General features: G+C 39.9%; 1 protein-coding gene across 3 annotated transcripts in view; it reads right to left on the bottom strand.

Moving 5' to 3' along the window:
• Positions 1-26,685, bottom strand: part of DIP2 (disco-interacting protein 2) — a 513,412-nt gene that overhangs the window by 401,806 nt on the left and 84,921 nt on the right. The window lies entirely within an intron of this gene.

Genomic DNA, 26,685 nt, shown 5'->3' with positions numbered 1-26,685 from the left:
AAAAGTATTTTGTCCTTGCCCCTCAAATGTTGGCACCCAATCGCCGCTACTACAAACATTAAGATAGATATCTCAGTTGTACAAACCTTGTAAGCTAAGAAAAGTGACCCCTAAGGAGTAAAAAAACTCTTTCAGTTAAAAACTGATACGATGAAAATACTATGCTCAGGAACATGCAATTAAATTACGAGAAACTTCACGATTATCTACCGTCGCACTTTCTATCATTGTCAAGTATGTGCCTTGTATTTGCAACACAAGCTTAAACCTAATTCACATTTATTTCACTGTATTAACATGCATGAAAGAATGTGATTAGAATGTATGGCTGCGCATGGGTAAACACTTCCTTGAAATAATTGTGTCCATCAGAGACAAAGCGAAAGGTGTCCATCAGAGACAAAGCGAAAGGAAATGGAACAAGATGCGAGAATAGATTAGAAAAGAATAAATAGGAAAACAAGAAAAGGGAAGGGATAAGAAGTAAGAAGAAAATCGGGAGTGTAAGAGAGAGGGGGATACATACGTCTTACATACACCATATAAACTATATATGGTCCTACATTTATACTGCCCACCCTAATCTATCAATAAGGAGCTTCTGCCCACCCGGTCGAAAATTTCTGGCGCCGCCCCTGCTTCAGGATTGGAAACACTGGATTTTTATGTTCGAAAGGCAACACTGCTCGTTACCTCAGCTCGTGAGCAAGAAAGTGGTTCAATGGTCATGGCGCAGGGTTCAAGGAACATTGGTTTCTTCACTTCCGTGTCAATGAGATGACGTCACGAGGGGGCCGAATTAAATTAGGCATGAACACAGCAAAGTAGTTATCCCCAGGAACAGGAACACTTCAATCACTATCATAGCAACAACGATTGTGAATATGTATGGAACGTTGCAGGTCTGGTTTCTTAAAGATCACTTTATAGTGATGGTAATGAATATATTTTGTCCAGTGGGGAAAAAACTGCCCATGGTGTGGCCTGGACTGTTAAACCAGAGTCACTGGATTTGAACACTAGGCAAGGCAACGTAGTAATATTCCCTAGCAAGGAACATTCCCAGGAGCGAGAAACTGTAGTAAAAAAAAAAATACAGGATTGGTTGTTGTTGAATTAAAATAAACGGGTGGAGTGACGCACGAATGTTTTGATTTGGGGGGTGGGGGAGAGTACAAAATTCAACATTCATAAAATTGCGTCTCTTCGAGTTGATTATGTAGAGCTATATATATATAGTTACATTATATGGAGATAAATTGATTTTTCGTTGTTGAATTTCGACAGAAACAAATACGAGTAACATGTACGGAACGACCATTAAGGAGTACGTTACGAAACCTCAAATTGACAGAAGTGCAATTTTGCAAGAGTTGAGAAAAATATCACTAACATAAAACACCCAAAAATGTAAAGTGGAAACAGTGTTTTCTGGGTAAAACGGGCTACGGTTACATTCAGCAGTCTCCAATATCATAAATAAGTATCCAGTGGCTGTTTTTCTATTTCTCGTTCTTAAAGAAAATTACATTTTCACATGTTTGCCGATGCAGATTCTCAGCACCTTTTATAACAACACTGGGAATTCAGGTTGGAAATGGAATTTTTGGGATCTAATGCAGAAATCTGAGTGTGAGCCAGAAGTGATTGTTTATCTTCGTTCCTCCATATATTTTACAGTTAGTCATCAACTGCCCTCAATCGAGCGGGTTTACCCAGAGGTAGGTAGAAGTATGAGGCACAAAAGTGCAGGGGCACCCGAAATAGACACAAACAGAAAATGACACTCAATTGATACTGGTTTGGACTAAATCAAGGTGAGATCGTGCAAAAGTACAGAAATGGGAATGATATTTATTGTAAGTGGTGAAAAAAGCAGCAGAAATTAAAAAATCCAAGAGGGGTGGGGATTCGGAGCGTTTCAAATACATCTCCTTATGTTGCCATATTCGAGAAGTTCAAGTCTGGCAACACAGTGCAAAACGATAGTTTCTCGTCACCATGGTAACGCACTTTGGATGAGTGGATCAAAGACGAATGCTCACATTTCAAATTCACGTAGGATAGTCACCGATACGTGTAAACGTACACCGCGAGAGGTATGTAACAGCTACGATGCGTGACGATGAAGCTATTACACTTGCACAGGAAACAAATATTAAATAATATCCAAATGAAAAATGTGATTTGAAACATGATTCCGACCACTCCGAACCATTTGACAACTAATGTATAACACATAAGAGGAAAAATTTGAACTCATTGTCGATAAAATTTTACGTGCGTCAATTACTGATACATGTCTTTGTAGTGAAACATTGTGGCCGACATAACTGTAGAAAAAAAAACACATTTCACTTGAACGTCTGCCAGTGTTGATATTGAAACAGAAGCCCGAGGTTAGAATCCAGAATAAGTATTCTTTGTGCTTGTTCTCTCGGTCATTTCCTTCTCATCGTCACGATGCTATGGATCTACCAAGCTTTCTGAAACCTCGGAAAATATGAGAAATACAGGCTTTCCCGTAACTTTAACTAGCAACACTAGCGACACTGCTCCAATGCCAGTGTTTCAGATGGGTTTGTGGATCTATAGATGCAGAACAAAATAATGAAAATATAATAAAATATAAATAATATTCCAGCGTAACGGATGTTAACATTCAAGTAGCCTCCTCACGATGTAAAATTCGAAACATAAAAATTTACACCACTGTAGACCATAACAGGTTGTTTATTTTCTGAAAGATGTGGTTGGTTACAACTTGAATGGTACACTACGAAAACAATGTGAAATATGTCGTAACAGACGAACGTAGATTGGATATAACATATGTGGTGCTCAGGGAAAATTGAAGTTCCATGTGGCAAATGCTTAACAACCCGTAGCCGACCTAACTTAGCAACATCTGCTGCAACAGCTTACCTTCCAACGAAGCATACGATTTGCCGATCACGTGACGAAGGATTTCCTACTACTTGTATACAAGTTTATGGAATTTTGCAGACATAAATATTGTTATTTATGAGTAGTGTTGGGCCATATATATCTTCCAGACGATATATCGAGATACTGAAAAAATATCGTCAAGGCGATATATCGTCACGATATTTTGGAGATATATATTGTGTCAGCGATGTATCGTCACGATATTTTAGGGATATCGTGTCAGCGATGTATTGTCACAATATATTAGCGATATCGTGTCAGCAATATATCGTCATGATATTTTAGCGCGTGAAGACGATATATCGCCAATATCACGATACGGAAAAAATATCGTATCGTCTGTGACGATATATCGCCATGTCAAATTTCCGATATCGTCCATCCCTACTTATGAGTTATTTATGACAAACAATTGGCTTCGTTTGTTTCATGGGCTGGCTCGTTGGCCGAGCGCATTAAATGGCCGACTTTAGGACACGCAACGAAGTTCCTGGGCTCGTATCCCGTTCTAGGCATGGGTGTTATTTGCAAGTGTACCTTATATATTTCATCTAATCTTCACTCAACCTCATCGCCGTGATTAGCCGCAAGAGGCAGAAAACCGGCATTAAATAACAAAAATAAAAATACAGTTTCTCATGGCAATGTCCCCTATTCGCTGGAATGTACCATAATACAAATTGCTTGGCCAGAAAAACGTAAATGGACCTGTAATTAAACTAATTAAGGAAAAATAAAGTTTGGGTGATTTGGTTTGTTTCACTTCGCCATTCTGTCACTTTTCGCTAATCCAATATATATATAGCCCCAATCCCACCACTCACTCACTCACTGACATAAATGTTCTCCATGAAGGAAGCCCCGGAGGCAAAAAACGCCCGATTACGACCCCCCATGAAATCGTCCCAAAAGGCGAGAAAATTAAAAAATCGCTCAATCGGCCCTTCCTTAAGGGTGAAAATGCCATTTTCTCACGTCCTTAGCAACCGTTGCCACGGGCATTTCCTTTGCACACATTGTTTCCTTCAATTCTTAATTGTCCCATTATATTTCTCACAGATAAGTAACACACAGATGAATCAACTGCTTACTTTGAAAAGGTGGCTCAGACAAGGGTGACATCTACATAATAAGGAGTTTCAGCCCAGATACAATTACGTATATATTGGTAAACTCAATGCGAAATTATTATCTACATCGTGGTTGTTTTAACTAAATGTTTAGAGGTATAATAACAAACACTTATTTAGAGAGTTTGCCGTGCTTGTGGTTCACCATGGAAACGGACGTTTCTAGGGAACTTAAAGAAAGTTTATTTTCACCCCAAAAAGTACTGTAAGTGAACTACACTAAACATTTCGTATTTCAAAATACGAGCGTCAGAATTTATTACAGACGTAAGGTAGGAATTTGGGGGGAATAACGGAAAACAGTTATTATCCAATTACGTTCAAAAATGTGGAAATGACAAAAGACGTAAATATTGCATTTTCAATTTAGTGCCGCTATTGAATTCGTTTATATGAAATATCTTAACTATTTTGAAACACAATATTTACCCAGTTTATTATTATAAAAATAGACAATAATGTGTTGAATATTTATGCAATATTAGAGTACACACATAAAGTTATTTTCTAAACTTTTCAAATTAGCAATCTTATACACTTGTTTCCCTTCATCCAATACAAAATGCAGATATTTTCAAAGTCATTAAGATCATTGAGAAGCCCATCTACAGTATAACGTGATTGGGTCCACAACGTGGCCGAAGGTCACTCATGCGAGCGTACGAGACGTGGCCAAAGGCCACGTCGAAAGTACGCGAGTCCAATATATATAAAGCCCCAATCCCACCACTGACTCACTCACTGACATAAATGTTCTCCATGAAGGAAGCCCCGGAGGCGAAAAACGCCCGATTACGACCCCCCATGAAATCGTCCCAAAAGGCCGAGAAAATTCAAAAATCTCTCAATCGGCCCTTCCTTAAGGGTGAAAATGCCCTTTTCTCACGTCCTTAGCAACCGTTGCCACGGGCATTTCTTTTGCACACATTGTTTCCTTCAATTCTTAATTGTCCATCTGCATTATATTTCTCACAGATCAATAGCACACAGATGAATGAACTCATGGCTTTGAAAAGGTGCCCGAAACAAGGGTGACATCTACATAATAAGGAGTTTCAGCCCAGATACAATTACGTATATATTGTTATACTCAATGCGTAAATATCTACATCGTGCTTGTTTCAACTAAATGTTTAGGGGGTATAATGACATGCAATTCCTTAGAGCTTGCCGTGCCCTGTTGTTGTCCATGGAAACGGACGTTGCTAGGGAACTTAAAGAATGTTTATTTTCACCCCGAAAACTACTGTAAGGGAATTATGCTAGACTCTTCGAATTTCAAAATGCGAGCATCAGAATTTATTACAGAGGCAAGGTAGGCAAAAGAGGGGAATGACGGAAAACAGTTATTATCCAATTACGTTCAAAAATGTGAAAATGACAAAAGAAGTAAATATAACATTTTCAATTTAGTGTCGCAATTTAATTCGTAAATACAAAACATCTAACTAATTATCTTGAAACGGTTATTACTTACTCAGTTCATTATTAAGAAAATAGACAATAATAGTTTGAATATTTGTACCTTATTAGAGCCCATACACACATAAAGTTACTTTCTAAACTTTTCAAACTTATGCATATGTTCCCCATCATCCAATACAACATGCAGACATTTTCAAAGTCATTAAGATCTATGAAGAACCCCATCTATAACATGATTGCGACCACAACGTGGCCGAAGGTCACGTATGCGAGCGTACAAGACGTGGCCAAAGGCCACGTCGAAAGTTCGCGAGTCGTGAAGATGAATTTGAATTGTTGTTTTACGTCCACTTTATGCATAGATAGAATAAACTTTCCCCTATGGTATCAAACCCCATAGTGCAACACACACCAAAATACAAACTACAAAGATAAGCTAATTAAGCTAGCGAGCTCATATCCCACATATGAAGGTTGTAATTAATCCTTCTCTTTCTAATGCTCACTGGACCTACAGTTCAAAGTGGGATACGAACTACCGAGTATCGAACCAAGGACACTTTGATTACAGGAGTTTCAATCGCGAAGATCGAGGTGAGTGTTGAAATTGATAAAAGAGATACTCACGGGGAACACCCACGACAAGGCCGGGATTCGAACCCGGGATAACATAAATAACTAAAAACACAATAACATATAGAGGGAGGGCCGAAAAGATGTTACCACTGAAATGGATATGTCGAGGTTACGGTTAGTATATTTTTAGGTATTAATTTTCACTGTAATTTACAAATGTGTATGTTTGTAGGTATGTGAATGGTACAAAGTGTATCTCAAGGATGCAGTGAACTACAGTTTTTATATAACATGTCTCCAATAATCACTTGCTATATAAACAAATAACTCAAGTGGTAACATCTTTTTGGCCCTCCCTGTGCATTAAAAATCCTCATGTCACAAAGATCTACTGAAGTTCGCAAATTTTCCATGGTGACCATATGCATTAGAAAGGTTTGGTCGAAAAAAAACAAAAACAACAACGCCCTCATATGTTAAGATAAACGCCAAATTATCTACAAGTCGAGTTTCCCGACTTCCGGCCGCTAATTTAAAACACTCTTTCAAAAGCAAACAATAACCTTATCTTACAATGTTTGCAGATGTCTTGCATGTGTTCAAGTTTCAACTTCTGGTCGAATATGAACAAAGAATACAGGCAAGAAAGTGTCAAAAGGGAAAAGCGGATCGGCAGTTCCAGCATACTCGCATCAGTTGAGTCACACGGCCATTCTCTCTGCTGCAGGTGCAACCGGCAACAAAAGAGCTGGAGAAAACTAGCTTTGTTTTCTTTTCTTCTTGGAGCAAGGGATGACTCACAGCTAACAAATAACTAGGAAACGGCTCTGGTCGCGAAAAAAGGCGGGGATAGCGGCCTGCAGAGGTTTCTAGACCTTGAAGGCAGTACTTGCGTTCCTCGATCCCGCTCTCAAGTTCTAGCATACCCGTTATTACTCCGTGAGCAAGGACACCAGAGCGAAGATTTTGGCTCGGAATGCGCGGCTGACAAACATTCGTCACTTGGCACTCCACAGTCCAAATACGCACTTCCTGGTCTTGAACTTTTAAACGAAAAAAGTACAGCCAACGGCAAGTACAGTCACGGACACTTCTGGGTTGTAATGATCGCTCTGTAAGTCAATTGAGTTAGTTATTACAACCCAGAAGTGTCCGTGACTGTACAATAGTAGGCAAATTGCCCATCGTCCTTGTTCAATAATTCTGCTTTCAGTAGCGTGTGATTAAAAAATTGAAACAAAATACAGTAAAACATCGTTAATCCGAACCCCGAAAAGCCGGACTTCGCTTAATCCGGACAGGAAAAAACAACAACAAAAAAAACAAGGTTTTACATGTGACTAGAAGTCAACAAGAGAACTTCCCAAGGAAAACCATTGATGAAATTCTGTTTCCCGCAGACTTTGTAATGTACTGTATAGTGTATTTAAGTCTATGCCCTTTAAACACACCATAATAAACGTGTTTTGTTGCTATAAACAAAGTTTTAATGCACTTTCCACTGTTCTTTTACGTTATTTCAGTTAATCCGTACTTTCGTTAAACCGGTCAACTTACTCCCCCCCATTAGTCCGGATTAACGAGATTTTACTGAAATCTGTTTGGGTGGTCAAATTTGGAAACATTCATGTGCATATTTTTTATTCTATATATTGAAAGAATTTTTAATATTATTCATTACATAATACACAATTTATGTAATATTGTTCTTGATTTATAATAGTTGGTAGGTAAAGTCCCACTTGTCTTGAAAGCACAGGAGAATGTGGAGGTGAAGTAATTAACACCACGCTTCGGCCATCTTTATCTCCAAGGTTGTCCACAGGTAACCATTTTAAGGCTGTGTGAACCCCAGAGCCGCTTTATGCAGGGACAAGGCCGAAAAAATTCCGACCTTTGATCACAGGTCTCCCGCGGGGGAGTCAGACTCCCTAATGTGGTTCCAAATTTGTAATAGTTGTGTGTGCATGTATACTGTGTATAATACAATAGCTAGAAAAGATGAAACCAATTGTGATCTACATGTAAATAATTTTAATAAATAATTTGGAGTGTCTTTATTAACACAAGTAAAATTCCCTTAAAGACGGAAAATATCTAAAATATCGGGGGGGTGGCACGTGGACGTTTCGGAGCCCCCGTGTCCGCAGACCCACAATTTGCCTACTGTTATCCTTGCGGCTTATTGTCCTAATTCCGTTAGAATTCCGACGATAAGCATAATGATATGATGAAATTGATTAAGGGTCTCTCACAAAGAACACCCATTCCGGTATTTGAACACGCGACCCGTGGTGTCGTAGCGCGCTGTGATAACCACTTCACCGCGGAGGTCGACACAGTGGTTTGGATTTCACCTTTGAGCTGTGGGTACAAATCCCGGTAAACCAATCTAATCATAAAGTGGAGTTAAAAATCAAAACTATTAATTTTTGCAAAGTTACATCAATATTTTTGTAAATTGTGACCAGTTGGCTTCTTTTAATTTGCCATCCTCGGGAGGAGGCCATTTCTCAGAAGAACCCAGCACAACATGCTACTGGAGCAGAGGCTCATGGTGAAATAGCCAGAATTTGGGGCAGCCTTGTACGCCTAAATCGACCATAATTTAATCTACGGCAAAGATCACTTGCCTCAGGTCTTCGAAATCTCCTCCGGTATTTTCTATTCCGTGCGGCTTCCAATGCTCTAAGTGGACCCCTTGGGAGACGTGTTTTCTCAATCGCCCCGGAACTTCGAACTTCAAACTTCGAACTCGAAAGACCACTTGGAGGATGTTTTACCACAGTCGTATTGCGCCAAGGTCTAGTCAGTCTCGAAGTGGAAATTAAGTATTTTGGGTTTGAGTCCACTTTATGCACAGAAAGGCTAATCGGGACTGAATTTACAGCTTAAAGTGAGATCTGAGTGCCTCCACCGGGTATCAAACCCGGAACCCCTTGACCACTACGCCATCGAAGTTCTAGCTGGGGAGTTACTTGGTCGAGTTTGGGGATGCTTGTATTGATCAACATTTAAACAATGCAGTAGGTGGGGGGAGATGCCTCATGAAAATTTTCTTCATAGCATCCTGGTAGCCCTCTTCGAGCACTGGAGAGATCACAAGTTTTAACCTGGAGTCAATGCTATACCACAGAGGCTGTTCCTGGAAGAATATTGTGTGAGATATCCGTGACGTAGAAACGTCAAGATGTTTGCCTGATTCCACGAATATGTTTGAATCTTGCAATAGCGTTTCTGAGCTTGTGGAAGAAGATGCCCAACGAATGGTGTGACCAGCATGCTCCCTTGATCGAAACCCAATTTTGAGAGGGCAGAAATATTCGTGGGCAAAAGGAATATACACACCTTCTGAGGAGAAAAAAAAAGCACTTAATTACCCTGTACGGTACGCGGTAGCTCAGTCGTTATGGCGTCTGACTACCATTCGAAAGATCCGGGTTCGATCGCCGGTGGGGGAGAAGCAGGATTTTTCCACCTGTTCAAGAAACTCCGGCGCCCACCCAGGATCGTATAAATTGGGTACCTGGAGGAAACTCTTGGGGTTATAAAGCCGTGGTGCTGATCACATCACCATCACCTTCGGCCGTGATCAAGAAAGTGTGGGACCCAAAATCGACACCTTCTACACGCCCTCATGGCGTGGTGCAAAGCACAGGGGAGCACTTTACTTGATTTGCCGGCTCGGTCGGTGCCCGCGTGCGTGAACTAATCGACTGTCGATCTCGAAACGCCTTTCTTCGATTTCATCTCATTCTCAATGCGGCGGAAAATCGACGCTTCCATAACAAATGTCTTTACACACAGACAGATCATACTATATAGACATTTCATCGAAAAATGTGAATTCGTCCAGGACTCGAACCCGGGATTCTCTTCCTGCTTTATCTGCGTGGGCTTGTGTCTGAATGTCTACATAGTACATCTCTTGTGTGTACAAACAGTAAGATAATTTTCATCTCTACGTTGCGAGAAGCTAGACACTATGTCGATGTCAACAGTGTTTCGAAGGCAGTAGATCCCATTGCGGCAGCACTAACACAAGACAATTCCACCCAGACAAAACAACAAGAGCGAAAAATCAGGCAAACCCAAGGGTTGACTGTGTAGCTTAGTTCGTAGAGCAATGGCACGGGATGCCAAGAGAGACCCGTGTTCGAGACTGGTCCAGCCTGCATTTTTCGCTGAATTTCTCCGAAATACACATTTCCCTGATTTTTACAAGTTTTGGGGAGTTTTTTTAAAAAAAAATCCTGAGTTATCCATTTTTCTGACTTTTCTACGTTTTTCAAGGTCACTGGCAACCCTGACGAACAATACACTAATTGAATACTTGCAACGACCTTGTCGGCCCAAACACACCACGCCGAAGCTATCCAAATTCGTACCCGGGCAGAGGCTAATTATAATAGCCAGCTTCCAATAGCCGGGGTCTCATCTTTCTCCCTCGGGAAAGAAATGTCGGGATGTTGGTAATTTGCGAGCGGATAAGGTCGTGGGACACCGCTCATTGCTTTGCTCTGTGTGATTGCACCGTCCAGAAAAAGCAGATCTGCCTATCCAACTGCCACACACGCTGACGCACGCACAGTACTCGTTGGGGTATTACATACATGCAATGGAACAAGCCACGATAATTGGCATTAGTGGCATTTATGTAACGCCGCTCGCTACACAGTCCAGAAATGTAAGAATTCGTGCAATTTTTTCGTGGAATTCAGGAGGGCTCGGTTGCTGAGTGAAGCCACGGAAGTCAAACTTGAAATTTCGAACAAGCTTCCAGTTTTCTATTGTTAAGTCAGTTAACGTGGCTTATTTGCATTGTTGCGTAAACCACACGCCAAGGGTGGAAGGAAACAGACCTTGGAAAAAAAAATATGTGCTAAAAATTCGCCTGGAGTGACTAAGGAAACCTATGGAAAAACCAGTCACACTGTTTCAGTCGCAGTAACCAAACTACAAGCAACTTACACTTGTATCTATAATATGTACTTACTGAGTACACAACATGTTAAAAAGTACAAGTATTGGATAATTCACGTGTCTTGCGATTCACCGTATTGCATATTTCTAGCCGAGATGGCCGCATCCGGATACAAAAATATCCCGGTCTTGGGTAATAATGTATCCAGGTACATCGTTCTCAATTCTGGATCGGAGTAGTACCCGATTTTCGGTTCCAGATCCGAATATATTCACATAACCCGGATTTGAAAATTGCCGGCCAACTTGTTTCAGATATATGGGAGGTTAAGAGCATATCGACAGTTTAATTTCTGTTGTATGGCGACAACATTACAGTGTGACAGCGTTAGAGGCTAATCGTTGAATTTGTTCGGTGTGTAGCATCTTTAATAGAGGGGGTCTCCCAACCCTACCCTCGCTCTCTCGTAGAGAAAGAAAGTGAAAGATGAAGAGAGAGATAAAATGGGAGGCAGTGGGAAAACAACAGAGAAGAAAAAGCTTTCCGCCTCCATCTCCCTCTGTCCGCGAATAATGAGTAGAAGTACATTTTATGCAGAGAAAGGTTAATCAGGACTGCGCCTACAGATTAAAGTGGAATCCGAACCACAATGTGCTCCACCAGGCATCGAACTCGTTACCTCTTGATTACAAGACGACGACGTTACCACTACGACATCGAAGAAGCCCGCGAATACAGTAAAACCTCGTTAATCCGAACTAATGGGGGGATAGGTTGACAGATTTAACGAAAGTCCGGATTAACTGGAATAACCTAAAAGAACAGTAGAAACTGCATTAAAACTCCGTTTATAATTTCATCAGTAGGAACTTCTCTCATGGACGTTGGATGTACTTAGCCGTTAGGGAGGAACATGACGAATGCGATTGTTGCAGTGGCGCAACCACAGGGGGCAGGCATTGCTCCCCCCAACCTTGGACCGAAATGAGTTCTGGGGGGGCAAACATTGACGGCCAAGTGTACCTGCAGGGCGCAATTACCGCCCACAACTTTAAATTTTATGCAAATAAAAATACTTTTCAAAAAATGTTCTTGCTCGCTTCGCTCGCAATGCCTGCTTTTCTTAGTCTCATCAAGTTCAGAACCGTAAATAGGTAGCAGCGGGAGTCGGCCCTGGGTGCCGAATGATCTAAATGAAAATAAGTTGTAAGATTGATTGATTTGTGGTTGTAAGTCCACTTTACGCACAGAAAGGCTAATCGGGACTGGACCTACGGTTTAAATTGGGATCCGAACCGCTGTGCCTCCACCGGGTATCGAATCCGTGACCCCTTGATCACACGGCGACGATGTTAACACTACACCATCGGGGAGGCACAAAAGTTGTAAAAGAGAGAATGCACTGGCGTCCCGTGAAATTATTTGCGCCCTATTAAATCAATATTGATTTCAGCCTGCAAAAAAATTGGATCCAAAAATATTCTTGCTCGCAATTTATCATTGTTCTCTGTAATGCATTGTAAATTACCAGACAGATAAATAAGACTTATCTTAATTGATTTGGTTTTAAATGCATGGACAATTGTTTCGAGGATTAATTTGCTTTATTTTACTTCGCTTTTTATGCCACTTTTGGCTAATTTGCGAAAATGGAAATGAGTGACGATATGATGAAACTGATTAATGGACACTTACAAACATCCATGCTCAGGTCAGGATCCGAACCCGGGACCCCTGGCGTCGTAGCGCGATGTGCTAAACCACTCCGCCTCGTAGGCCGGCTGACAATTGATGTAATTCTTGCTGAACTGGAAGCTGTGAGATGGATGAATAGGTTGTGTAATGTATTTAAATAATATATGTCGTATATAATATGTATTAAAGAAACTTTGAATACGTACAAAATTTAGTGTCCACGTCGCTCCATGTTGCATATATGTGAAACATATCGTGCATTAAAGTCATACATGTTAATGTAAAAAAGAATTATATTTGGAATGCACCTATCAAGCACTTTCCGTCTTTCAAAAATAGATTGTGTGCTCGTTTTCAATTAATAATGTGAAATATAACGTGTTGAAAAAATAATTCAAATAGTTTGTTCGAACTGGCCGCGGTGGCTCAGTCGGTAACGCGTCTGACTACCATGCTCAAGGTCCCGGGTTCGATCCCCGGCCGGTTCAAATCCGGGAACTTTTCTAACGTTGGAAGCGGCTCCAGCGCCCACCCAGCGTCGAATAACATGGGTACCTGGGGGAAACCCTGGGGGGTAAAGGCGGTCAGGGGCGTGATGCTGATCACATCACCCCCACTCACGACCGGATCAAGAAAGTGTGGGGCGTTACCCCCACACCCCCTATACGCCTTCATGGCGTGGTGCTAAGCACAGGGGAGAACTTTACTTTTTTTTTTTGTTTGTTCGAACACAAATGCTTTAGCACCAACTTCTACCCCTTTTTGCATAATTTACGAGGGTAATAACGTCTTTGATACTACTACTACCACTAATACTGCTACTACTACTACTAATAATAATAATGTTGGTCCTGGGTTCGAATCCCAACTTTGGCATGGATGTTTGCGAGTGTTCATTCATCAATTTCACCATATCATCACTCATCCCCATATTCGCAAATTAGCCAAAAGTGGCACAAGAAGCGAAGTAAAATAAAGCCAATCAATAATAACAATAATAATGTTATGATAATAACACTATTATTATTATCTTTATGATTATTAAAATAATAATAATAATTATTATTATTGGTACATTTATCCTGGTACTTGCCCCTCCTCAGACAAAAATTCGTGTTTGCGCCTCTGGGTTGTTGACTTCTACCCACATTTAAAAACTTGCATTTTTTCCCCTGTCCGGATTAAGCGTAGTCCGGCTTATCGAGGTCCGGATTAAGCGAAGTCCGGCTTATCGAGGTCCGGATTAACGAGGTTTTACTGTAATGAGAATATGATACAGAAGACCAGAAGGGATGTGGTGAATCCTCTTCTCGTCTCGTGAATGGGGAAGTCTGTCTCGTTCTCCGTCTCTCGTGTCAATATCTAAGACAACCCTCGTTCTCGTCTACTGTAGAAGTGAAATTCTCGGTCCTGTCTCGGTTATCGAATAAAAAACTGCTCGAACATGCATACTACAACAAACCAAAATATAAATATTGCACGTTACGCAACACGTACAGTCAGTATGTCCTAACTTATTGCATGGAAGAATTTTGATTTAGGCGTAACTTCCACATACCTCGCGTTATAGAAATTAACTAAGAAACACTCGTAGTCTCGTCTCGTTATAAATATCATTCTCAACTCGATTTTTTCCCTCGGTCTTCGTACCAATCCTACCCTTCATCCAAATAATTAAATCTCTGGATAAACTTCTCTCTCCAGATAGAGAATCTGTTCCGCCGGAAGAAATTTTTCAGGAACTTTAAAGAAAAATACAAAACCAAGCCTGCAACCTACCATGAACTAATTCCGCCTTGTTTTGGTAAAAAAAAACAGGTTAATGAAGATTTCAACGGAGGCGTTACGTAATTCCCGTGACGTACCATCGCTCCCGTTTGTCTTGGAGATGGGAAGTTTGCGAACCAGAATTCCCCAACAACTGCTCCGTTTGTTTGTTTTGAACACATATTTGTTAATAACCGCTACAAAGGGATCGGTGCTTGGTCAGTCAACAAGCCGCACGGTCAAAACAAATACTGCATCGTTCACTGAACCACTTTCCTGGATTTATGAAGAAAAATGCAGTTAAAGTTACAACAACTGACCCCACGCTACAGGTGGAACCAGTGGGTAGTGTTGGAAATTATTACTCTCTTATATGTTGTACTAGCTGATTACCCGGCGTTGCCAGGGTATTTATTTATCCCAATCTTGTATTAGACAGGAAAATAATGAATTCTAACTATAGTGTGAAATGTAACTAATTTTAAATGTGATCGTGAATGTCACCAATTAGCTTAGCGACTCCGAAAACTATGGATTCGACACTAATTTGTGGCATTTTATTTTTCACCCCCTCTCACCCCCATGCCGATAGGTGATGAACGTGGAGTTGAACCGCATTGGGAGTGTTATGAAAACTATGGATTCCATTCGCAACACAGCCTCAATGTTAGACAACACGAGAAACACTATCGTTGTGCGGATTGCATAGAGTCCCGGACGCCTGTTTATGCGGAATTTAATATCGGTGGTTCTCGATTATTTTTACATGTCACCCCTTTCCACCCCACCACTAGGGGTGCCAGGGGTGTCTTACCCCAAAATATTATTTCCAGATTGCAAGTGATACGTGTACCAAGTTTGGTTGAAATTGCTCCAGGCGTTCGAGAGTTATTGCTGAACAAACACACACACACATATATACGCATATACACACATACATACATTTTTATATATACACATAAATAATATAAGAGAAGAAGAGATTTGATGTTGTCTTACGTCGCTTTTTCTACCATTTTTGGCTAGTCGCAACGATGAGGATGACATTTATGAAGGGACACGCACAATGCACACCCATTCCGGGATTTTAACCCGGTAACTTCAGTGGCCGACACCCTCATCGTTAATTGACTGATTGATTTGCTTTATCTTGCTTCGCTTTTCTGCCACTTGTGGCTAATAGCGAAGATGATGATTGATTGACTTAAAGGACACGCAGGTGGCGTGGTGGTAACGTCGTCGCCTTGAAATCAAGGAGTCCCGGGTTCGATACCCGATGGAAGCCGTAGTGTTTCGGATCCCACTTTAAACTGTAAGTCCAGTCTCGACTAGCCCATGTGTGCATGAAGTGGAATAAAACACCCATTTGACTCGACTGATTTAGTATTTTACTTTGATTTTCTGCCACTTTTGGCCAATCGCGAAGATAGGGCTCAATGGTGATAGGATGAGATGGATGGAAGGATAAAAACAGATATATCGGGAAAATTATACCACGAGCCCCACAGAGGATTATACTGGCTTTGAGTCCAGACGCCAGAGCCATGTTAGTCTGCAAAATGCACTCCAGGGTGTACTACATGGAAGAGAAGTTATTATGCCTCATATTATTAGAGACTTCGGTCTTTTAGTTTCTTGAGAGATCCTACCGCATTGATCACGGAGGCCGACACGATTCTTCCTTGTGATCAGATTTCTGTTTATGTTAAAAATAGGACTGGACAGATTAACTGGTTCTCTGCCGTTGTATCGGTTGCTGCATTCACATAGATTTACTGATCTGATATATCAATATATAGACATAATTTAGTGCAAAATTCCGTAGTTTTGTTATTATGTTTAGGGATATACCATTATGTCCCGGTTCTGTAAAGCAAATGTTTAAACACAAAGTTTTTGGTTCATCGCAAAACTCATTCCAATCACTTGATTACACACCAAAATTTGTTTGAATTTAAAAAAAACAACACATTTGGTCAAGCCTTTTGGTAATTATTAAAAACAATCTTGTGGTCTAAAGCAAAGTTTGTAATTCTGATAATTGTTTTTTGTTACTCTAAACCAGGGTGGATAAAAATCATGATTTTTATTTTTAAAAATCATTTTTGATGATTTTTTAAATTTAAAAAAAAAAAACAAGATTAAAATTGCTTGTAAGGTTTTGGGCACCATACATAAAGATGGTATATATTTTTTATAGAAAGGCTTTTTCCACGACCCTGTAAAATATTTGAACAGTTGATTAAAGGAAATAAAAATTACATGTAAATATATTTTTTTCTGTCTCTGATACTGTATATATGAACTTAGTATGGAAATGTTTGTTGAGAGTGTTAATAAAACTATAATAAATTTAATTAACATTTATTTGAGTGAAAATAAAACATTCTGGATGTACTCTATAATTGTAACTTAAAATATTCTTTTGTAGTCTTCGTAGCTGAATTTTGTTAATTTTTTTGTGATAGGTTTGCAATATATCAGCTGCCATATTCATTTAGAGTTTAATGATAATGATACTACCGTGCGTTCATTTCGATCTTCAGCCGAGAGATCGGGAGAAGCGTGGCGGGCGGCGCTGGCGGAGATGCCGACATTTGCGGCCTGTAATGCCCGCTTATTTTTATGGACATATGCAGACATTTATATAAATATTGCAAACCGAGCACTAACCTGTGTTATAAGAGTACGGTTTTAATTTTAGTAGCTTAGTGGCTGTATGTGCCGATGATTTTGACACGCCCATCTCCTGTGAAACACGGCGTAGCGGTTTGTTTGAAGAACGTTCTAACGCTGCACCAATTTCATCGAGTTTTGCTTCGGTTAGAATCCGTCGTTTTTGCTTAGGTATTTTAAAATTTAACGATCCAGTTTCTCGTAATTTAAGGACAAGATGTCTAACCGTATCTCTATGTGGAGGTGAAACGCCTGGGAATTTCTGTACAAATTGCCTACACACGTCTCGACACGAGTCTGTTTTCACGTAAGTGTCATACATAAAAATTCTTTGTTCTAACGTGAACCTTGCGGCTGTCATTCCAATCGTCTCACTGACACAACACACATACACACTGCAATAACACAAACAAACAACGGCAAGTAACCAAGAATAACACACTTGCACCCAGTTCGAAATTAACATGCTCTTTGTTTACATCTGCTCGCCACTATATTCACAGCTCTGTCTTCATCTAGTCGCGAAGGAACAAAAAACTCGAGCTCGGAGATTTCGGATTGCAAGGAAGTCGAAACCTCCAAACGATCCCCATCGACACAAAACTCTTTTAAGGATATAAACTTAAGCAGGACGTTACTGGTCAAAACTATGATTAAAATGTTTTATTATCTGTGGCTCTTAACATCGTTTCTAAAGCGTATTTATTTGTGTATATAAGGGCAGAACTTGGATGAATTACAGAAGAACTTTTGCGTGTTATAACACAGGTTAGTGATCGTCTTGCAATATTTATATAAATGTCTGCATATGTCCATAAAAATAAGCGGGCATTACAGGCCGCAAATGTCGGCATCTCCGTCCGCGCCGCCCGCCACGCTTCTCCCGATCTCTCGGCTGAAGATCGAAATGGACGCACGGTATTTACTGTTTAACGTGATTAGTATTTTGTATATTATTCTACAAAAAATGTTTGCTATTTTTGCCCATAGAAATTATTGATTTTTAAATTAACAGAAATGTAAGTGTGTTTAAAGTTTGCATATTACATTTCCTTTCGTATGAGTTTCACATCATCAGTACGTTTATTTTGTTTCCTTTCTTCTTCTTTCTTAGAGCCTATAAACACCATTAAATGATTACAAGATTAATGTACTTTCAAGAAAAGTGATTCTGATGCGTACATCGGTACTTTATCAGTGTCGCCAAAAATAACATAGCAGCTTATCCCCAATAAATATTCAAATGTAGTTAGAATGCATTCCTGGCTCTGTGCAACTTCTGCATCCGCCACTCTCTGCAGCACATAATGTGATTGCCTGTGACACGTTGCAGAAACAAAAGAAGCCATTTCTGGCGCAGAAAGCCTGACGATCAATCTGAAGCGCCTCATCACGCAACGATATTACGTCGATACATGTACAGCTTGCAATGTCAATGGCAGAAACCAACGGAAACGGACCCGCATACACTTACTCCCTCCACCTTATCGCTCGCTTTTCAAGGTTTCCAACAGATACGCCCCCTCCTCTCTGCGTCGCCTTTGAACAAAAGACGATGTGGGAACCGACACGCGTCTATGGTTGCACATGGTTTGCGTACATGCGTGGGCGTTGGAAGGGGGAGGGGGGGATTTAATGTGAGGCAGATGGTCGATTCAATGCATATATTTTCAAAATAACTTCCATAAACACGGTCAGAACTGAGAATTATGACTGAAATTGAGGAATGAAATATTTTATAATGATTTATAGAATTACTTTTAGAAACAGCAAAGGAGATAGGTTTGTACGTTAGTACAGATAAACCTAATAACTGCTTACTGAAACCAAGTGGTAGCTAATAGCAACCAAAACCTAATTGTAGATAATAACCTAAGTCTCGTGATATTGAGTGAAGATCATCTTTCCATTAGCTTTGGATTATATTTCTGTTAAATATAAGGATGAAATAATTTAGCAAAATAATGCCATTATGGTAGAACACTGATGATGATATAATTGGCACAAAACAGACACATTACAATAGACAAGGCATTTTTTAAATAAAAAAATTAAACATATTTTTGATTATTGCATTTACAATTTCATCTGTTCATCACCATCGTTGCTACAGATATAAAAGGCAGAAAACCAACGTAAAATAAGAAAATTACAAAAAAGAGCCGATACGACTTTGAATTGATACCGATGCCAATACTTTGACCGATTCTCACCGATACAGATAGCTATACTTGAAAATTACAATAATTAAAATCTGTTCAAAATCTTGATCAATATTGGTGTGTAAATATTATTCTCGAATTATGCAATATTACGCATAAATTTACCAAGAAATTTGCTTTAGAATATCCCAGAATTACATCAGAATATTAAAATAGATATCATGTAATCGCAAAATATAGTTTTTCGTGCAAAATAAAGTTTGAATTTTACATAATTCTCAGGATAATTAAGACTCCGCGAATGTGTCGTCCGGCATTTTTGTGAACCCCGAGAAACACCAATATACCAGAAAAGTATCGGCTGGTATCGGTACATGAATCAATCCATACTTCTCAACCCGATACCGATGGTTCAGCCCTACAAAAACAAAACAATTACACATAAATGACATTTTTATTACACAAAGACTCTTACAAAACCTCAAGGATCTATATACCAAGATAAACTTTATGATTGAAAAAACCAAGCCTATTTGATTATTGATTTTACGAATTTTCTTCCATCTTGGCTAGTAGCGACGATGGAAATGAGTGATAAGACGAGATGGATGAAGGGGTAAAACACATTTGGGACGACACAACCAACTCCCACACCGGAATATACTTGCTGTGTGTCCAGGCGCCAGTCTCTCGTTAACCTGATTAAATGCAGTCCACGGTGTACTTCATGGAAGAGAGGTTCACATTTGAATGCCTTAAGCAAAGGTCACCTATGCATTCAAACGACTCAAAAAACAAAGCACAAGGTAAACTTGGGTCATCATTCTGAAAAACACCAGCAGTTGTGTCACTATCTCTATATATATAAAAATGGATGTATGTGTGGGTGTGTGTGTATGTTTGTTTGTTCAGCAATAACTCTCGAACGCCTGGAGCAATTTCAACCAAACTTGGCACACGTATCACTTGCAATCTGGAAAGAATACTTCGGGGTAAGACACCCCTGGCACCCCTAGGGGTGGGGTTGGAAGGGGTGACATGTAAAAATAATCGAAAACCAACGATATTAAATTCCGCACAAACAGACATCCGTGACTATGCAATCCGCACAACGATGGTGTTTCTCGGGTTGACTAACATTCAGGCTGTGTTGCGAAAACGACCGATATTAGTGTGGAATTCATAGTTTTCGTGACGACCGATATTAGTGTGGAATTCATAGTTTTCGTGACGACCGATATTAGCGTGGAATTCATAGTTTTCTTGGCACACTCAATGCGGGTCAACTTCAAGTTCATCACCTATCGGCATGGGGGGGGGGTGAAAAAATGCCACAAATTACCTACATTAGTGTCGAATCCATAGTTTTCGGAGTCGCTAAGCTAATATGTGACATTCACGATTACATTTAAAATTAGTTACATTTTACACTATAGTTAGAATTCATTATTTTCCTGTCTAATACAAGATTGGGATAAATATATACCCGGGAATGCCGGGCAATCAACTAGTATCTGTTAAGAACACAACACAACTCCAGTTGTGACTCCTACTAAAATGAACACAGTTGCTAATTTGTCTGCAAGGCAACATCGCTTAATTTGTCGAAAAAATAGTCGACTTTTTATCGATTAATATCAATTTATGAATTAACATAAAACTTTCCTAACGCATGCCATCAATAAGGAAGGAGCGCATCCATTATTAACTCAGAACGTCACAACATGATGTAATGTGATGAGCACAAAAGAATCAGCTTGAAAATGCCAAGGCCACACCATATGTCTTCATCGAACCGACACAAGAAGTTCCCAACGCCGCGAGAAAATCAGCATTCTCCCTCCCACAGCAACTAGGAAAAGTTGGAAACGAATACGCTGCGCAAACGGCCATACTGTGAATCAGAATATTATGTATTTACTTTGCGTCTATACAACAATTATAAGCGTGATTGGTCTTCTTGGATTCTTAGTTAATCAAATATACAGAAGCTTGTCGCAAATCGTGACAACCAGTGTGAATAACGATTTTATGAAGACACGCAACCTTTCCGTGGTTGGTGCCAAATGAGGGACACCACCCAAGGAAATAATATAACCTACGTGCTGTTTGCCCTCTCATCCCCTATGCTGTGGATGTGGGAACCAGGTGTTTAAATTCCCCTCATGCTCTGGTTGGTAGAAAGCAAAAGACGTGCTGCCTCCAGCGCTCCTGCCAGTGGATGGACAGGCTCACATGTCAGCAGGCGACGAAACATGTAGTGGCGGGAATTGTACCAAGACACATCTTCCAGGTATAGAACGGAAATCGAAAGTAGAGTTAGGTTTAGTTATTCTTGGTAAACCATAATAACCGTGTCGTTGACTTGTTCCCATAGAAAATCCAACAACCGAATTGTACGGGCACTGCGACCTTACAGCAATTCCCTTCCAAACGGTTGAGATTACGGGGAAGATTATATTTCAAAATGGCGGCCAAAGCTAAATTCTTCGCATTCTGAAGCAGGGTTGGGATGTTTAAGTGTTTAAACTTCATGCTTTAAAACTTTAAAACACATCAACTTTTTTACAAGTTTTTAAAACACTTCTACAATTGAATAATATATTTAAATTAAACGTTTTGTTCCATACTCAACGTACTTTGTTGTTAATTCTAATCTATTTCGTTTTAAAAATGTAGCTATCATGTGAACAGAGAGGGGTCTGGCGACGGTAGAATAATTGAACCTTCCAGAACAGCTCACATGGGAGGTTTGCAAGTAACGTAAATATGTATTTTAAGTAGTTAGTCAGTGTTTACTTTAAAATCAGGAAAACAGTCCTTCCTTGGACGATTAAGAGATTCCTTATCAACAATTCTTCCAAGAAAATAAAGTTTTATTTGTTTAAAACATGCTTTTTATTGATTAAAACACTGTCTAAACATTCATGATCTAATCAACATTTTATATTTATAAGAAAAAACAAAATTTTCCCTGTTCTGAAGATAGAGACTTGACCAAGGTGTCAATGTTTATTTAAGGTCGATAAATTGAGAGAATATAATTTTGAAAGCCAATGGAGTACCCAAAGGAGATTAACGTGATTGCATCCTCCTTGGCTTGGTGAAATATAGCATCCACAGGCTAAATAAGAAATAGTAATATCCCCTAGTCGCAAGCTACTGTCAAAATCCTAAGATTATAATAATCACGTGTAATTCTCCTTATAACTGCATTTACAATCAGAAAACTTGTTCCGTTGGAGTAAACAAATGAAATCAGATGAAATACATATAATCGTTTCGTATTCTCTTATCGATGTAAACTTACAGTCTTATCGCAAATAAGTTCATTCCCTCTGTAAAAATACCCTCTAGGACAGAATGAGCCACTTCTTTCCCAGATAATTGGGGAAAATCACTTGAGAATGGTAGTTTTGGGCAAATTCGTGAGAGCCTGCACATCATATGAACATTTCCGAACATAAAATATGTATATATATATATATACACGCCGGACCCACCTCTATTCATTTCACCTTGTTCATTTACGACATTTCAAGTGTGCAGCAAGTACACCGCCCACATCAGTCAGTGGGAATGAAAGTCTGCAAACTGTGATCGATCACTTCCTTTCTCTACGCTGGTCGCTGAGCACGTTAAATTCGAATTGGAAATTCCTGAGTCGACCTTCGACACGATGTTCGTCAGGTGCAAGTGTCGGAAAGGACGTAACCGCAGATGGATTAACAATCCGAAACTTGTGCATCGGTGTAATCGGGTAACCCGAATCACGACGCCTTTACAAAACGAGAACTATTTCATCTTGACGAATTAGAAACGCACGGCTGTCAAGCTTGGAACATGAATTATGATAAAAACGGAACGGACAAGTCGTATCACAGCTTTAGTGGTTCGTTTCCAAGACTAGACAGATTGTCCATCAGTACGTTTTTATCCAGGATTCTCCACTCCGGGGGCAAAATTTCATATTTAGGAAGTGTATGGGTAACTTTAGAGGTTTTGTGACAAAACTTAAGGGAGGTGTTGAGGGTGTATGGATAAACAACTGGCCACGCAGGGATGGTTTGAAGTCCACGTTCACTTTATGAACAGATAGGCTAATCGGGACTTGATATACAGTTTAAAGTAGGATCCGAACCACTGTGCCTCCACCCGGTATCGAACGAGGGACCCTTTAATAAGAAGGCGACGACGAGGCAGGATTGGTACCGAGATGAGATCTTCAAGTACAAATGCATGTCTCTTTCTATATTTCACGTCGCTGTCTACCTCTTGTAGACGAAGTGAACACATCAAATGTAACTAACAAACATTCATGCATTAACCAAAGTTGGAACCTGGAACCTCTAGCTTCGTAGCGTGTTACGCTGACCACTCGGCGACTCATTTCGCATCGCAGAATATTCGATACAGAGCTATCGAAAGTACTAAAAGCAACTCACGCAACGTAAATACACATAACCAAACGATCTCCCCCGGCAGGTCTGAATACGTCCCAGAGTAAAATTTAATTTATGCAGAATGTTCATATTCATATCCCTCACATTCTGTTAAATTCACGAACAAGACGACACGCTAGCTCAAGTCTTGGTCTCGTTCCCATCTAGTATTTTATAAGGAGGTGGGGGTTGAAATGATATTAACTAAAAACTATACTTTCGTCAAGTGTGATTAGCAGTCAAAATGGGCACATAGGGTTTCTACAATAGAACGCTGGGATTTTAATACAAAACACAACAAATTATATAAGTGAAATGGAAGTATACTATTTCTGAACATGTTTAGGAATTCGAAAAGTTCTCTTTATTTACGAGGAGCGCTCAAAAACTAATGCCCCACATTTTTTTTCTCATTACTGGTTCAAGATATCGAAGTGCCCTGTTCCTCAGTCCGACTGTGATGCATCCTTAGTTTGTGTGCAGAGTTTCACGTTCGACAGATAGGCGGTAGCAGTGTAGTGGTGAGTAAAGATGGCGGGCCTGTGTGACACTCGTTACAGAGAGCGGTAATTGAATTCTTGGTGGCCGAGAACGAAAGTGTGGTGAATATTCACAAACTGGTTGTGGGGACACCATTACGAACCAGAGACAAAGAAACAATCGATGGACTGGCACCACACACAATCACCAAGAAAGAAGAAGTTCAAAACAACAGCCTCTACCGGTAAAGTGATGATCACAGTGTTCTGAGACATGTTTGGGGTCGTTCAGTAAATTCTGACAGGTACATCAACACGTTGGAGCAACTGAAGAAACGCTACAGGAGAGTGAGACCAGACAGAAATGTGAAGGATGTGTTGCTTTTGCATCCAAAACCACACACGAGCCTGAAAACCACCGAGGCAATCGCCAGCTTGGGGTTCTCTGTACTCCCCCATCCTCCTTACAGCCCTGATCTGGCTCCTCACTCTTCGGGCCAATGAAGGATGCACTGCGCGGTGTGAAATTTGAGGACAATGAGAGTGTGGTTCGTGCTGCGAAAACATTGTTGAAGAAACAGCCGCAAGCTGGTACAGGGATGGCATACAAGCCCTTGTTCCAAGGTGGCGTAAGGCCGTAGCAGTATACATGTTGAAAAATAACATGTATAGAGAATACATACAACAATTCTGTAGCAATATCATTAACGTCAATTAATTATTAGCTGATAAAAAAAATGTGGGGCATTACTTTTTGAGCGCTCCTCGTATAAATGCGTCAAAAGTTGGCACTCCTGCAGAAGAAATTTTAATTAAGTGCAGCTCGTGCAGTGTTAAGAGTTGTGATTTTTTAAAAGGTTGATTGGGAAAGAAGTGCCGATCCCATGACCATCGCGCACTCCTAACATGACACAACCTTTGATTTCTTTATGTTAGGATATGTTAAGAACTTGGAGTACGCTGAGAACATTTGTGACAGTCGTCATCCACAAGAAAGGTTAAATCGGAGCCTTAGTGCATCACTGCCGACAAGTCAAGTGTCAAATTTCGTGTCAAACCCAGCAGTTCTTTTCTAGACACCAGGTACGTTAGTAATAGTTATTCCATGGTACTTACAGTCTGGAAAAACGCATCAAAATCAAGGAAACTCACCTGTAAAGAAGAAAACAATGGATAAATAGGTTTGTTAGGTTAATTCAGATATCTACCCTACTCTATTCTCTATACTCTCTCTCTCCTGACGCAGAATGACAATAAAAATTCCTTTACTGGTTAACTTGAAGTAATCTCAAAGCTCAGCATGTCTTATTCGTAATACCCACTACAGTTACTTTTCTACAGCTCCATCCTAGAAAAAAATACTGTAGTAATTGCTTCAAGTACTCACCTATTTATTTGAAAACACTTGTGAATAGAGAATGAATCCATTTTAAATCAGCATCAATTAGAAAAAAAAACGCAATAAGAAATCATTAACGCTTCATCTGATTAGTGCACGCCGCTGTGAAACTGTTTGTGGATATGGAAGATGATTTGGTGAACCGGAGAGGGTTTGAATCCGATTAAGAAGTGATCACTTTCAAAGTATAACCATAGAGATTTTGTTTGAATGAAATTATGACATTTGCTTGCTGTTGGAATAAATTAGCACATTTCAGTTGTAGCACCAATTCCAGGACGCAATTACAATATGTATTTGACAAGGGCTTGTTGTAATAGCGACCCACGAGACCGAAACACATTCGCTCAAAAAAGGTTATTCTTTTCTAATTAAAGTAATTTACGTTGCATTAAACTAACATTTGTTACTTTTATAAAGGGGCAAAATTAGAGACCCTCACAGTGTCTATTTTCCAAGGTATCGACAGGTTACTTTTAATCGATTGTTGTATCGTACAGTCACTAGAGGAGATTGTTTACACAGGAATACACTTTTAGCTTGAATCAACAAAGTACCTTTGGTTAAGCATTTTGGCAAGCAAAAACAAAAAAAAATTGGTAATTTTGACCAAATTACTTGGTAACTATACACAAACGTGCACGAATACTAAACGAATTTAGTTTCTGGTGACAAATCATTTATTTGTGGCCTATTTGTTTAGTTACCAGAAATAATTTTTGGTGGTTCTGGTCCCGGGTTCGATATCCGGTGGAAGCACTTTAAACTGTAGGTCCTGTCCCGATTAGCCTTTCTGTGCATAACGTGGACTCTAAAACAAACTCACGACAACCTTTTGGTGGTCCTAAAAGAACTTTTATCTCTGTGTATGTTGCATGGAGCTATTACTTGGCAGGTCTATATTTTTACAGAGTTTTATCTTCATGGCACTTGTAGTTTCAGAGATACCGACACGACCGACGCATTACAGCACTTTTTATCAGCCTTGGCTAACCTTAAAAACAGACCCTTCTCTAAAATGATTCCACATGACCCGATCCCAGACCAGTTCCTGGGAAGAA

The sequence above is a fragment of the Lepisma saccharinum genome, chromosome 14, assembly GCF_977018435.1.
Source record: "Lepisma saccharinum chromosome 14, izLepSacc3.1, whole genome shotgun sequence".
In the NCBI taxonomy this organism is placed as follows: Eukaryota; Metazoa; Arthropoda; class Insecta; order Zygentoma; family Lepismatidae; genus Lepisma; species Lepisma saccharinum.
This window is presented reverse-complemented; position numbering and strand designations above follow the sequence as displayed.